The sequence below is a fragment of the Protopterus annectens genome, chromosome 4.part0 (genome assembly GCF_019279795.1).
Source record: "Protopterus annectens isolate FY-2018-M chromosome 4.part0, PAN1.0, whole genome shotgun sequence".
Lineage (NCBI taxonomy): Eukaryota > Metazoa > Chordata > Ceratodontiformes > Protopteridae > Protopterus > Protopterus annectens.
Genome location: NC_056733.1, coordinates 1,404,680,341 through 1,404,696,629, shown reverse-complemented (window position 1 = coordinate 1,404,696,629; position 16,289 = coordinate 1,404,680,341). Strand labels below are relative to the sequence as shown.

General features: G+C 39.3%; 1 protein-coding gene across 1 annotated transcript in view; it reads left to right on the top strand.

Moving 5' to 3' along the window:
* Window positions 1–16,289, top strand: part of JADE2 (jade family PHD finger 2) — a 1,051,451-nt gene that overhangs the window by 878,142 nt on the left and 157,020 nt on the right. The window lies entirely within an intron of this gene.

The window sequence follows — 16,289 nt, the reverse complement described above, 5'->3', positions numbered from 1 at the left end:
CCCATCCCTCACACTCCTGTTTTGGAAACGTAGACTTTAGATAATGCCAGCATTTGATAAAATGTCCCTCTTTATACATGTTTGATTTAACTTTCAAGACATTTGAGAGCCTGCAGTCACTACCTCTGATCTCAATACTGGAGGAGCATTGCCACAAGTCCTTACCCCTACAAGTGTACTGCAAATTTTGTCATTGTATAATGTAAGCACATTTATCATGAATGTCCTTGCTATTTATTAACTTTGATCAGTCAAATACACGCCTGTTGTGTGAAATAATATGTGCACTTTAAGGACCTCTTACTAAGTTGGCTACTGTCCCCTTTTTCTTTACCAGTAGACTATACTGCATATGCCACTTATTTAGCCTAAGGAAAGGCTCAGGCTATAAACTGATTGCTGTCAGTTATAATTTGACCTGAGGATGGGATGGTCACTATAGTAGAATGTACTGCTAAATATCTATTCTTTGTTGTCTTGTCTTAAACTCGTCACTATCTTCTGTCATAAAGCAGGTATATGTCAAATGCTATTACATTTCTATTTGTTCTAAGACTGTGTAGAACAGTGAAAAGACTTTGGTAGTGTGTTGCATTTGTAGCAATTTCATTCAGATCAATTAAGCTTTATGTATGCTGAGAGTGTTTCCCTTTAACACATATGTATGTAATGTGAGTTGCTGGTGTTCTGGTGTGTATATATATGTTGTGACGAAAGGAGATAATGCCAGCCCAGCTAGCTAGAATTTTGTAAATAATTGTATGTCATTTCTGAATATCGACATGATTTATATGAGATGCTTGTGTTACAAATGTAATTGAACTATATATCATGCGTATATCAAGCTGCTGGTACAGAAGTGTATGCTGAAAAGGTTTTTGCAAAGTGCTGTTTGAACTGTAACCACAGTGTACCTACTGGAATAAAACAGAAATGTACATGCACTATTGTGACTGTTTAAATGTATATATTTTAACAATGGAAACTGGAATAAAGGAGGTTAAATTCAGAAAAATAGCTGAAATTGAATAGTATCTTTCAGTTTCAATGCAGCAAGGAGACACAATGTCTAAAACTCGGAAGCTTTCTGTATTGTCTCTAGGGTGAAATAATTACTAGTTTTCAAATGTGAAGGAATGTAATTGTTTTATGACTTCCAACATCTGCCAAAGATCTGAGGTCTATGTATTTTCACAGGTAGATGCTAAATAATGCCAGCTTCAAGCAGTGGGGGTTTCACCCAGGATAGAGTCAGATGATAAGAGATGATGTAATTCTACAAGCTATCCCAGCAGTAATATTTGAGATATTAATTTGAGAAGTCTCTTAGTGAGACAGGGCATTGTGTATTCTGCCTTGGACCTGGCAACAAAAGACCCATTCACCACACATCTGCCTTGCTCTGATGAAGTAAGTTTCTAGGGAACAGTACAGTTCTCTCGGATATAGTCAGGAATACAACAAAGCTTAGTTTAGATATTTTTCTTTATTTATTTAAGACTGTTCTGCAATGTTGTTTTAAATATTTCCTGTGATTTTGAACTCTGATGTCACTGTGAATATATGCGGAGTATTTTCTTGTTCTTTTATTATTTATTATAAACCTTTCATTGTGGCTGATCTTTGTAAGAGATGTGTATGTTTTGAGGGTACTTGCATATTTATTTGGTGACACTGTGTGGGCCACTCCTAATGTCCTTGCTCTTGGTCAAACTACCATTTGTATTAATATTAATGTTGCACAGTAAGATTGGACACCTAAGGGCATTAAAGTAGCTGATAAGGAGTTGGCTGGTGGCAGTGATAACCACCTTATAGTGTGGGCAAAAGGAGGCATAACTAGTAAACCTGTGCCAGCCTTTCCCAGAGATGTGTGTGTGTGTGTGTGTGTGTGTGTGTGTGTGTGTGTGTGTGTGTGTGTGTGTGTGTGTGTGTGTGTGTGTGTGTGTGTGTGTCAGCTACTTGGGCATGGGCATGAAGCACTGGTTAGATAGAGAGGGTGGAGGTCTTGCCTTGGCCACTCAGATGAGATCTCAACTCTATAGCTGTGCCAGTGGGGAGTCTTATTGGGGATCTGGAGAAAGAGGGAGAAAACAGCCTCGGACTAACTGTGGTCTCTGTGTGCTCTTAAGGGAAATTGCACTTGATGCAGAGAGCTGCATCTGGAAATACTGTGTGTGTACCTGTTACACTCCCAGTGTATGTCCCCCACTGGTGCCAGTGGTGAGGATTGATGCTGCTTGATTACTGGTCCAGTGGTGGGTCGGTACACACACACACACACACACACATATATATATATATATATATATATATATATATATATATACCAAATGGATTGACCTCAGTTATATTTGTATATGTCTATCCCTTACATGCTAGAGAAGATACCATGACAACCTAACTCTCCTCTTTTATAGAAAGTACTTCTCTCCTTACCTATCCTCTACCAGAATCCACCGTCACTAAATCTCCTACTGCCCTGCAACTTTGTTTCCTTTTTCATTGCTACTTGCCCACTACCTGACATCTATAAAATTCTGATTCCTGTACTTAATTGTGATACCCTTCAGCTTATCCTCTGTTCTTCTCGTCCTACTGTGTCATCTTTCATCCTACCATGACTCAGTAATGTCTCACAACGTCTCTCCAACTCTGTCCCAACCACCTATCCATACTTCCTTTTAGACTCTACACACATTGCACCAAACCTTTTTAATGTTGTTCCTCACCTGTATTCCAAATATAGACTGATTAACTGTACTTAATCTCAAACCAAAACAAAATTAATTGAAAGAATCCTGTCCAAATACAAGTATGCATAATTCCCCAATATACTAAAATCCTTCTAGTGGGAGGTATACACCCTAATCCTGGCCCCACCTATCACAGTGAACCCAGAGATAATTCTCTCCCAAACTCTTCTCTAACCCAGTAGCAGTGAATCCCTAATCTTAGTGATCTAATTTTTGCTGCAGTAAATGTTATAAGAATAAGAATAAAACTGTTGAACTACATGCCTGGATTATCCAACATAAGCCTGACATTTATCTCTTTAACTGAAACTTGTCTTAAACCCAGCATAAACGACTACAAAGTTATACCTCCTGGCTCTGATATAATCCTTAATGACCGTATAAAGAGGAAAGGTGGTGAAATTGTTTTCATATTTCCCAACACCTGCCACATTTCCCCTTACAGCAAACCAATTCCAAAATGCAGTTCAGCAGAGCTTCTTATTGCTGTCCTGAAAAATAAACAATTATAAACTTCGTTACTATCCTTTACATCACTCCTGGTGACAGCTGTACTGGAAGATATCCTGCATTGGATATCCATAACATTTCCACAAGAAGAAGTACTACTAGATGATGTGAATGTCAGTTGGTTGGACATAAACTCTTAACTTCTCTGTATTTAGCACACAACCAATTATTAGCCCCACACATTATGGCAAAGCATCAAATTCCCTATTAGACTAGATCTTAGTATCAGACCCCAGTAAATACACCTCCACAGTTACAATGTCATACTCTCTCAGTGACCATCTCCCAGTCTGTATTGCCAGACATCTCACACATCCAGTTAAACAGCATATTTATAAAACAGCATGTAACCTTTCCCTGTTTAACCCAGAAACGTTCAGTACTACACTGTCATTTATCAACAGGAACTTCCTAAAAATCCTCTCATCAGACAATGCTGTAAGTAAAAAACAAGTAATCTCCGTGGTATCCCCGAAGTCTCAAAACAACCCACTAAAGTGTAGTGGGTCCAAAAACAAAACCGTGCAAGAAACTTCTCTGTGTGGAAGATTTTCAATACATATATTTCTAGTTAATCACTGTATATTAATCAGATCAGACAATAGTAGTAGAAGTTCTTGTATCTTTCGGCTTTTGCCGGTTAGGGGTCGCCACAGCTGAACTCCGGTCCGCTAATGATTGGTAGTGGATTTTTACTTAGCGGGTTACCAGCCCTGACGCACAACCTTCAACGAAGGCATGCCCCATTCACGTATGCCTCCACACAGAAGACGCTCTAGCTGAGAATGGAACGGGACAACATCTTGCTATGAGGCGACAATGCTACTGCAGCACCACCACCGAAAATAGGTAGACAATAGTAATAGAAGTAGCGAACGTAACCCCGTCTTAAGTCAAAACAAAAAGTAATAATAGAAAATATATAATTGTACAGCATTACTAAGTATTCAAAAGTAATCCAAGCAAGGCAGGCAGTCTGTTTCCAGACGAAAATCCTTTATTAAGTACACAGACAAGCAATCCAAGTAAAACAAAAATAGAGTAATAATTTCCTCACAAGCTTTCTAAATATATATATATACATTTTATCAGGCATGGGAGTGGTTTATTATAAATATATATATATACTTTTTATCAGGCATGGGAGTGGTTTATTATAAACCACTCCCATGCCTGATAAGAGGTGTATATATATATATATATATATATATATATATATATATTTAGAAAGCTTGTGAGGAAATTATTACTCTGTTTTTGTTTTACTTGGATCGCTTGTCTGTGTACTTAATAAAGGATTTTCGACTGGAAACAGACTGCCTGCCTTGCTTGGATTACTTTCGAATACTTAGTAATGCTGTACAATTATATATTTTCTATTATTACTTTTTGTTTTGTTTTGTTTTGACTTAAGACGTGTTTACGTTCGCTACTTCTACTACTGTTGTCTGATCTGATTAATATACAGTGATTAACTAGAAATATATGGACTGAAAATCTTCCACACAGAGAAGGTTCTTACAATGCTGTAAGTAAATTCATTATAACTTTTCTAAATATCCTAAATAGCTGTGCACCTCCTAGAAGAAAGAGACTAAAAACAAATAATGCAGTGTGTCTATCCAAAAAGAGTGAAATGCTAATGCAGGATAGAGAAAAAACATGGAAAGAATGGCAAAAATGTAAAACACCTCAGTGTCTTGAAGACTTTAGAATGCTTCGCAGTTGTACTAAAAACAAATAAATTAAGACAAGAAACTGTAGTATAACTTTCAGAATAATGCTAAACACAACAATAAAAAGTTTGGGCATCCGTTAAAGAAATCTTGCATCCCAGCCAAAAATTCAACCCAAACTCCTGTCCTGATAACTCACCACTTGAACCTGCAATACAGTTCCACTCTTATTTTATAGATAGTATAGCATCTCTAACCAAGGATTCCTCAACAGCTTCATATCACCACATCCACTTTCACCTTCAAACCTGTGCCCACATCCTATATAAAGCCACTCTTTAACACTTAAACCGTGCTCTTCTTCAGCTGATGACATTCCAAGCAAGTACCTAAAAAATAGCGGCCAATAGCATTGTCTGTCCGGTCTCAATCCTTATAAATAGGTCAGTCCAAGAATAACACATTTTCTCTCTCTCTGGAAAAAGTCACACATTATCCCTCTGCACAAAGAAGGAAATTCAGTAGACATTAATATCTTTAAACGTATAGCAATCTCTAGCCAAAATACTTGAAAAATATATTAAAAAACAATTGCTAGACTATCTGCAGCAGGAAGAACTCCAGTCCCCACACAATATGGCTTCCATCCTTCCATAGTACTAGCACTGCCCTTCTAATATGTATAGATACTGACAATAAAGCTAGAGATAAACAGCAAACAAGTCTCTTCCTCATTTTCAACTTGTCTAAAGCAGAATACAAGGTGCAACTCAACTTATATCATATTGTACTGCACCCGAGATATCCAAACTTGAAAATACAAAATACTATAAAAAATAATTATTATGTATATAAAATCGTTAATATAACCTAATAACAATAATAATGTCAATTTTCCTATATAACCCTTAAAAACACCTTTACACAGCACATGATGCATGTTGTTGTGTCTTTTGGCTTATCCCGGTTAGGGGTCGCCACAGCGGAACTCCGGTCCGCTAGTGTTTGGTAGTGGATTTTTACGTACAAGTTACCAGCCCTGACGCACAACCTTCAACAAAGGCACGCCCATTCACACATGCCTCCACACAGAAGACGCTCTAGCTGAGAATCGAACGGGACAACGTCTTGCTGTGAGGTGACAACGCTACCGCAGCACCGGGCTTCTGAATAGGGCAGTTTTGTCATTATTGGTGCATGCATTTTACTTCATTGCCTACTGGAAAAAATGTTTAAACAATAAATTTGAAATGCAATTGTGTGTGGAAGTAGACTTTTATGATGGAAATGTTCTGAACAGGGCAGTTTTGTCATTGGTTCATGCATTTTTGTTTCATTGCTTACTGGAAAAATGCAATAAATTTAAAATATGTATGCTCTAACTTAAGTCTAACACGTATGCTGTATTATACAAGGAATATAATTTAATAAAGTCAGGAAGGTGTATCAAAGAACGCATGTATGTTTCTTGTTTTGTGTGCAAGGGGCCTCTGATCTGAAAACAGCCCAAAATTAATCTTTATTCACCACTGGCCAGATACATTTTCTTTGGATGTGGTGTGGTTTTCACTGCTGTTTCAATGAATGTCAGTTTTAAGGGCAGAGAAGTTTTAATGCCGAGTCTATTTTCATTGTGAGACAGTATTGCTTTGTTTAGCAGATATCTTTTGTATTTGTGCATTGTACTATAAAATGAAAAAAAAAAATCCAAATCATTGTAGAAGTACTGCCCCTGCTATGGCCCTACATAGTTCTGTCCTCCCCCCACATTGGAATCACTCAGTCTATCCTGGACATACCTTGAACTCTATCCCCACTACCACAGTTACATAGTATCTGGAAAAAAAAAAAAAAAAAAAAAAAACTTGTGCTGGCATCTAACTATGGTTGTTTTCTATTTGTTACTACTGTAAGAATAGTTTTATTTCTGTTGTTTCCTGTGCTGGTATACTACTGTAATGTTTTTTATTATTGTACTATCTGGAGCTTTTCTCCTCGGGTCTCCACTGAAAATGGGACAAAATCCCAGTTGGACTAACCCGGTTAACAAATGTCAATAAATAAATAAAATAAATAAAGTAAAGCAGCATGCACACATTAGTGTTTATGGTAAATGGGGTGAAATAGCCAGGTAATGGAAAATTGGAATGGCTGCAGGAGGATCCTGGTGCTATATTTTGGTTCTGTTCTTCAATTTGCATTTGAAAGTTGATATCCCACAATTCCATTGGAGTGGGCGGGGTTGTGTAATGTATGCAAATTTTACATTAATCAATGTACAGATTTGTGCCTATTTTTCATGGGCCTTGTCCAGATTTTTGATGTTTCCAGGTTGAGAGGTATGCTTATCTCCTCCCCACATGGTACTTCCATCCTTACTTACATCCAGGCTTCACAAAACTTAAAACTTAAACAAAGCTATAACAAGGTACTAAATTTGCAGTAAATACACCTTTCAGAACCCACCACAGTGTAGCAATGAAACACCTAAACTGATTAGAACTGTCTCATCAACTAACATGTACACAACTTCTTACCACCTATAACATTATTCAACATCCATCTGTCTGTCCAGCACTAAAAACATTCTACACAACTATGTTCCCAGTCAGTCACTGTGATCCGGTGACCAAAAACACCTGTCTGTCTGCAAACCTGTCAAATCCGCTGGGTATTTTCTGTACGCATACAAGGCTGCTAAGGCATGAAACTCCTTAACTGTATTCATCGGGTCAATACCCTCCCTCCCATTTTTCAAAACCACTCCGATAGACTTCCTAGCTAAAAACTGGTTTTGTTCTTGCTCAAAACCAGGATAAACTATATCTCTAAATGTGAACAAGTACCTTTTCATTCCTTATACCTCTTTACTCTCCTTTCTTCACTTACTTCCTTACTTCTATCAAATTCTCTTCCCTGACTTTCTCTCTAAATATACCATATGCCTGTTTTTCACTCGCTTCGTATTGCAATTCCTGTTTGTATTAGACTAACTTAATTTTCATTTTTCTGTAAACTGTCTAAAATTCCAATAAATTTTAAATGATTCTCATATAACTTGTATCGATTAACCAATGTTTTACATTATCACTAATTTGTTATAATTATTTAAAGTGAGATGTTTTTGTTTTATTTTTGACAATTGTAGAGTTATTTTTCTTAAAACGGTTTGTAATAATTTGGAGCTTTTCTCTCCAGGCCTCTGCTGAAAAATATATATATATATATATATATATATATATATATATATATATACATATATATATATATATATATATATATATATATATAATATTGTTTACATATAGTTCTAGAGTACTTTGCTTATTTTGCAAATGCTCAAGCTTGGTTGCCCAAGCGTGGCTTTATTTGTTTACTGGGATTAGGGCACTTATCTCATTGGACCAGTTTCAGTCCCAGCTTGCTGGTACAGAGATACTAGTTAAAAGAACATCATAGTACAGTTATAAAGTTATAAGACATGCAGTGTAAGCAGTGACCAGTCACAATAAATATATATATCTACATGGAAAAGCCGAAAGAAAAAGAAGATATAGGTAGATCGATATTGATATAGAAATATTATCTGAATCTGAGAAGGTACAAGAAAGAATTGGTGGTTAATAACCTTGGCTAGTTAGGAAGACTAGTTATGAACTACATGATATTTACAGTATACTTCATGGAGTATGAAATGAAGGCAAATAACTTTGCCGTAGCTTAAAGGGGGTATCCTTCATGGAGATACCAAGTAGATGTGAAAAATTTCAGGTGATGTGTTCAAGTGTGGGACATTCATATTGGCTTTGTCTAACAAGATAGGGTTTTAACTGAGACCTGATGTTAGAGTAGTTAGTAAGGTTGTTCAAGTGGCTGGGTAGAGATTACCCCAACGTGGGAGCTAAAAGGGAGAAGTTGTGGGTTCACAAGTTGTAATTTAGTCCTAGATGTTTGAAGAAAATGGCCAAGTAGAGAGTGGGATATGAGCGATTATGGGGTGGAAGGCTACAGACTAGTTTTGCAACAAGAGGCATGTATGTGTTGAGGTGGAGGAGTTTGAAAAGCAGTGATCCTAGGAGGAGGTTTGGTCTTTGCTAGATCAGAAGCCTGCTTGCTTTTGTATTGGTTACACAGCGATGCTCAGATCTGGGAAAGTTGCTAATGAACTATTATATATTATTGGATAGTAACCGTTGGTAAACTAAGTTTTTGCTAGAAGCAGCAGCAGTGCCTAGAAGTCTGTTTTCGTCATTGTGACTAATAGTGGGTTCTGTTCAACGTTTGTAGACGCAGTCTATTTTTCCCAGGATTGTCACACCCCAGAGAAAGAACAAAAAGTGTTTTACACATGATTCACATTGTTGTTAATTATTTGAGATACAGCCGCCTTAGAGTGTGAATAATAGCGCAAAGGAGGTGTAGAAGCATAGTGGTTAGATCAATTATTGTAACAAGCTATGGTGTTTTGAGGTACGAGCAGTCAATCGGCTAAAGTAGACCCTAGCTATGCATATACATATCGGGGAAAGGGCATTTTCTCCAATCCCAATATTGTAGTGATCTCAGACAAGAAAAACATCTACACCCCAAACACTCCATGTATATGTATAAATAGGAGTTTGGCCTTCTCAGCCAGAGATCTGTAGTGAGTCTGAATGAAATCCAAGGCATCCTGTGAATTCTACTGAAAAATAAGTATTTTTTTTAACCTTCTTTGCACTTTTAAACTGTTTGCACTGTTTTGCTGGCTACTGTAAACTGTTTTATTGTTTGTAACTGTGTTGTCTGCACTGCTTATTCACAGGACTTGAACAATTTATAGCGCAGTCTAGATACAGACTTGCTGAATATAGACTGCCATTTTCTGAGCACTATAGACAGGTATCTTACATCGAGGGACCTCCTGCACCCTTGTTGCAGAAGAGTGTAGTCAAGGACCCATCTGATTTGGGGAGTGGGACATCAAATGTGAGGTCAGAGAGGTGGATCCACACCACAACATGAACGGAGTACGAGAGCCATGGGTGTGAAGATTTAGGATTATGGCCATTGTGGTTAAGGTACAGAAAGGAGAGAGAGTGCTTGTGAATAAAGTCAGTGTCAGCCCCAAAGGCATGTCTATATGCCTGCAGACTGTTAAGAGATGACTTGTGTCTGGTATACAAGGCATCCTGTGACCTAGTACTGGTTAATTTACTGCACATTAGCAAGTTAAATGGCATCTGAAATACTCTGTCTAGGGATCTAAACCTCTTCTGCAATATTAGCAGAACAGTTTGGAGAGACACTTGTATCTCACAGAGTATCAATACATCTGCTCTGGAACAAATTCCCCATCACCATAAATCAAAGCTTATCCCTGCCCACATAGAAGTTTCGGACTGCGCATCCTTCAGAAAATGCATGCTAACACAAATCCTGATATTCTAGCACATTTCTAAGTTTGTAAGAGCAATATTTAAAATCTGTCCCTATTTTTGAACCTTTGTCCTCCCCCATTATTTTAGGCATTGTCCAGATTTCTTGTGTAAGAGGTTGAGAGTTATGCCTGTCCATATTCAAACATAACTTGGATCAACGGATGGGAAACATAACATTTACCCCAGAATTTGCCCCCTGTACTACTACTAATAGACAGCAGCAGCTCCTAAATGCGTTATCCCATGCTTGGGTCTCCTCAAATTATCTATAGCAGTGATGGCGAACCTATGACCCACGTGTCAAAGGTAGCACATGCCACAGCGTTTTGGATGACACTTCAGCGATCACCAGCACCCGAGTTACCAAAGACACTGCTTTTGCATTTGTTGCTCGTGAAGCACACTGAATTATTTTGTGCCAGGAGCTTTTGACACGCCAAACCCAAAAGGTTCACCATCAGTGATCTGTGGCATAATCCCAGTTATTCTCGCTAGGGGTGATATATAATTATTGTTCATGGGATGGGTAAAGCCAGTGCAACACCAAATGGGATAGGTTAATTCAAGCACCAAATAGGAAACTGACTAGGCTTAAAATGGCCTGCAAGAGCAGCTAGGCTAGTACTTATCTGTGAACCTATGATTATTGGAACAAGGCTAAGTCATGGGCTTTCCTATTGACTGGATTGTTTAAAAGCTCTTTTATTTAGCTGATATCTAAACACAGGGTTTGCCCATAGCTGCGCACCGCACAAAGGGAGTTATCACCACCGTGTATAGACGCAAACACTTAAAAAGTCAAATTTTCCCTAGATAGCTGCTATGGAACTTTTCTAAGCTTCCCTGCTTCTGGGTGGCACAACTCAGTGCTGCCCAGAGAGCAACCTGGCTGTACTTTTTGAGGCAGCAGCGCAGGCTTCTACCCCTAAACCTTCCATAGATTAGCTGATTTTACTAGTTCTACAGCAAAACCTAGTCCATGTAGCCCATCCTCCACCACTTATTACAGAATATACCTGACATAATGGAAGGTCAGTTTCCCACTATATGTGCAGACCGTCTGAGTGACATGGGCATCCTGAGGCAATGTAGCAACTGCTTCATGTATACAGACAACCTACTACTCCTAAAACATACAAATGCAATATGTGAGAGATGTATCTGTACTATGACTCTGGAATCGATGCGCTCTCTCTCCCTCTCTCACATAACAAAGCAAATACCAAGCAGGTTGTCAGCACCCATACTTCACCTCCCACACGTACGTAGCATGGGTCTGATTTAGATCATTGAAATCCCATTTCACTGAAATTCATTTCACTGAGACCAAATCACTTATTTTTCAAAATACTGAAAATTCATTTGACTGCATCTTATTTCACTGAACTGTAAGCTATAGACCTGATCTGGGTTTCTATTCGCTTTAACTTGTTTGTGATAGAAAGAATTTCTCTAACTTAGTGTTGAGTGGCAGAATACTGACAGTAATGTAGAAAGTGGTGTTGTAGTGTTTTTAAATGTGGGTATGTCTCTTTACATTTGTATGGGAAGTAGCTAAAGTAATATGGTGGGTGTTTTGTGCATTCCCAGCAGTAGTGGCAGCATGTAGAGTACTGTGAGGCAAGTAAAAGGTATACGCCTTTTTCCCCACTGTAGTGCGATCATGGAGTTAGTATATATAGTTAGTGGGGGTGTGGGGGGTACAGCCCCTGACGTTGAGGGCCCCCCACTTAGTTTGGTTTTATATTATCTGGTTTCTGTTAAGAGGATAAGTAAGTAGTTTTTAAGTTGTGGAAAGAGGTAGTCATTAGTGTTGTGAGTGTGTTTGTCTATAGTTTCCCATTTAGTCTTTTGAAATTTAGCATTGTAAGCTGTCGGTGAAATGAGTTGTCAGTATTATGTATTGTGAAATTTAGGTGATTTGATCTCGGTGAAATGAAAATCAGTAAAATGGGATTTCAGTGGTGTGAAGTAGACCCCCCCAGCAGACAACACATAAACCCACATATACAGAGGTACTCGATAGAAATATACCAAAAGAGCAAAGAACTCCCAAGCGCAAACCTTCTGCACACAATACGGTCCCAACAGCACTCACTACACATAATAACAAACGCATCAGTGTCTCACCCAATAAGCCACTAAGGAAAAACATATCTAAACCAAATGTCTTGCTCATAGGCAACTTCATAGTGAGACACACAGATGTCCCTCACTAGGCTGGACAAGGAGAAGGTCATGGTCAGCTGCCTGTCTGGTGCCAGCATCCGCCAAATCACAAATGCACTCAAGTCTCAGCAACAAGTACTTTTATGACTCTATTATAGTCCATGTTGGAGTGAATGACTTGAGACGTACCTCACTGGACTATATCAAGAGGGGCGTGATGGAGCTTTCAGAATATGTATCCCAGGCAGGGATGTCCCTACCCCTAAGCAGCATTCTTCCCTCAACCAGGATGATGCCACAATACAAACAAAAAATAATCAACTTCAGTTGACAATTGGCTCAGCTTCTGGTGTCAATCCAGGAAGATCCAGTTTATGACAGCCTGGGTTGATATGGTCGACAGACCATGCTGCTTTGCCAGAGATGGTCTTCACCTGTCGCCTCTAGGCTTTAGGTTGCTGGGAAAGGTGATTGCCTCCCCCATACTACCTTTTTTATGTAAATGTCATAGAAACAAAATTCCCCCCAAAAAATATCCTCCAGAAACAAAACTCAGGGTTATGCTGCTTAATGCTAGTAGTCTAAATCAGAAACTGCACTCACTTGAAGTACATCTCACCTTGGAAGATGCTGATGTCTGCACAGTCACAGAGACATGGCTCAAGGCCTCAGAGAGCACTCCAGCCGTGCAGGGCTATAATGCCTTCCACATGTTCAGACCACAAAAAGAACGTGAAAAAAAACAAGGGAGGAGGAGTATCCATCTTCATTTAAAAACAAATACACCTCTAGACTAATTAAACTGTATGACTCCCTAGTTACTCCAAGTGCCACTAACTGTAGAAAAGAGCCCCCTGCACATCATTGTCAGCTGTAGGCCCCCCACCATGAACCACAAAAGTCACGCAGCCTACCTGGACCTACTTGAGTCACTCTCAGTACAGCCAAATACCCTGGTCATGGATGACTTTAACTGTCCTTCCATTGATTGGGTAACATATATGAGCAGAAATGTGCTCACCCAAAGTTTGCTGGACTTTGTTAACACAAATGCTCTGGAGCAGAGAGTCAGCACCCCCACAAGGGGCTCTAACATCCTTGAAATAGTGCTCACCAACTTGGGGGAATCACTGCAGCACCCCATATGCGGAGCCCTCCCTGGTAAAGTCCGATCATAAAGCAGTCTCATTCAAAGTAACAATCGTACCTGACCCACCCTCAGGAGCAGAAAGGTTAAAAAATTTCTCCAAAGCAAACTATAGCCTACTGAATGATGGCATCAGTAGTTTCAGATCCCTGCCAACACTGACAACAATGACCCCTATACTGAAGTGTACACAAATGTCCTATATAAATGTATATACTGAGCCATACTGGAGCAGATCAATTGAAGATCCTTACGAAAAAATAAGCCACCCTGGTGGACATCAAGCACAAATAGGTTGTACAATAAGAGAAATAAACTACTGTCAAAAAACGAGAGAGAATGGTCCCAGCAAAGGAAGAAGTCCCTCCAAAGCATAAAAAAGCAGATTAGACATCTTGTAAAGTTCTCTAAAGCTAATTACAAAACTAAATTAGTATCCCTACCTAAGGAAAATCACAAAGCATTATTTAGCTATGCCCAAAGTCTAAAAGGGGATGCCCAGCTTTGTGCCGAACTAGCTGTGGATGGTACCACTTATACTGAACCTGAGGATGTTGCCAACCTGCTAGCGGACCACCAATCATACCCAGTAACATGCCTGCCACCAGTCCTCCATCTAGTATCTCCAGAGAGCAGGTCATAGCAGCACTCTCCAAGGCCAACAACACAGCCTCTGTGGGACCAGACAGCATCCCAGACTGCTTATCAAATGGACTAAAACAGGAGTTAGTGGAACCGCTGAGCACGCTTTTCAGTCTCCATCTAAGCACTGGCTTTGTCCCAGCTGAGTGGAAAACAGTAAGTGTAATCCCCTTGCACAAAGGAGGTCCCTCATCCAACCCCGGGAACTATAGACCTATAAGCCTAACCAGATTTATCTGCAAGGCCATGGAGGGAATCATCATGGACCTTGTCAACAAGAATATAGGTGACCTTCAACTCTTGACCCGACCTAGTTTGACTTCATTAAAGGCAGATCTTGCCTGCTAAATGGTGGACTTCTTTGAGAATGTCACCAGGGTCCTGGATGAAGGCAAAACACTTCACACTGCCTATCTCAACCTTGCCGAGGCCTTTGACACAATCCCTCACTCAGGCATCATTGAGAAACTCACCCAGCTGGGGATCAACCCTTATGTCACTCGAAGTGTTGCCAACTGACTCACAAACAGAACACATGCATTCTAAATTGGGGATCCCACCTTTGCTAGCAGACCTGTTACCAGTGGTGTTCCACAAGGATTTGTCCTAGGCCCCCTACTGTTTGGTATGTTTTTCAGAAGTCCAGGTGAAAATAGATGGCCTGTGGCTTACCAGGTTTGCTGATAACTGCATACTGGGTGCAGTCATCGAATCCCACAAAGATGTCAGCATACTACAAAATGGGCTTACACAGACAAATGATTGGTGTCAAAGCCATGGACTTAAACTAAATGCAAAATAATGCATTATCACCCCCTTTGGCAAAGGAGATACCCCTGCTGATTACAACATTAATAGCAACCCCCTAAGTTCAAACCCAGTGAGGAAATATTTAAGAATGTAAGTTGATAGTAGTTTTAATTTTGATCATCAGGTGTCCACAGTAGTAAGGAAGGGCTTCCTACATTGCACACCTCATAACCCAGTATATAGCATCCAAAGCTAAGGAAGTATCAACTCCCCTGTACTCAGCTCTCATCAGACCGATAATAGAGTACAATGCTCCCTTCTGTGTGTACCTCACCAGACATCTGCAGGATCTGGAGAGACCTCAAGAGGTTTCTCACCAAAAAAATTCAGGGCCTACAACATATGACCTACATGGACAGACCGAAGGCCCTATCACTTTACTCAGTATCATATAGACAGCTTAGAGGCGACTTGTGCCTGCTTGGCCTATAGAGCAGTCTCAGACCCTGCCTTGAACAAACTCCTAATTTATGTAAAACAGAGCTGCTCAATGGCCCTATTTAAATGTAACCTGGACTGTTGGATGGAAAACAGTAAATTTACACCAGGGGTTTCACATATGTCTCTCTTAGAAAGGGGCAGCCGGTGCTGATCTTAGATTCACATGCAAACATAGACTATATTTCTTGGTCTGTAAGGGTACAAGGATATAACATGGCTAGGCTTGTAAAGGCCTTAGGCCCAGTAGCCAAGTAACCTGCTATGATCCTTTGTAAAACATTTTTATGTACATGCTCCAAGGTTTTGTCTCAGAGCAAGCATTAATTATTTTAAGTCAACATTTGTCATGATGACTTTTGTGCGCAGATATTGTAAGCAAGCCCATATGTAAACTTGCACATATGATGGCAAATTAGTAGTGGAAGAAAAAACATCTTATTCAACCAGTAGTTATTTTAGATGTCTTTCAGTTTGTAGGAAGTCTGCATCTGTGAAGTAAACAGATGATTTTGTATTACTCATATGATATCTACTTAAGTGTAGTGCTACAGTGCAGTTTATTGTTTTAATAAGTGAGGCTCTCAAAACCCATGACACAGCATATTGTGGAATTTTCTTGAGTACTTATCAGGATGTGTTTTTAGACATTACTTTAAGAAAATCTATGCTATATAGACCTGTAGATGTGTTGTTGCAGGGCTAATATTTCTAGTGATTT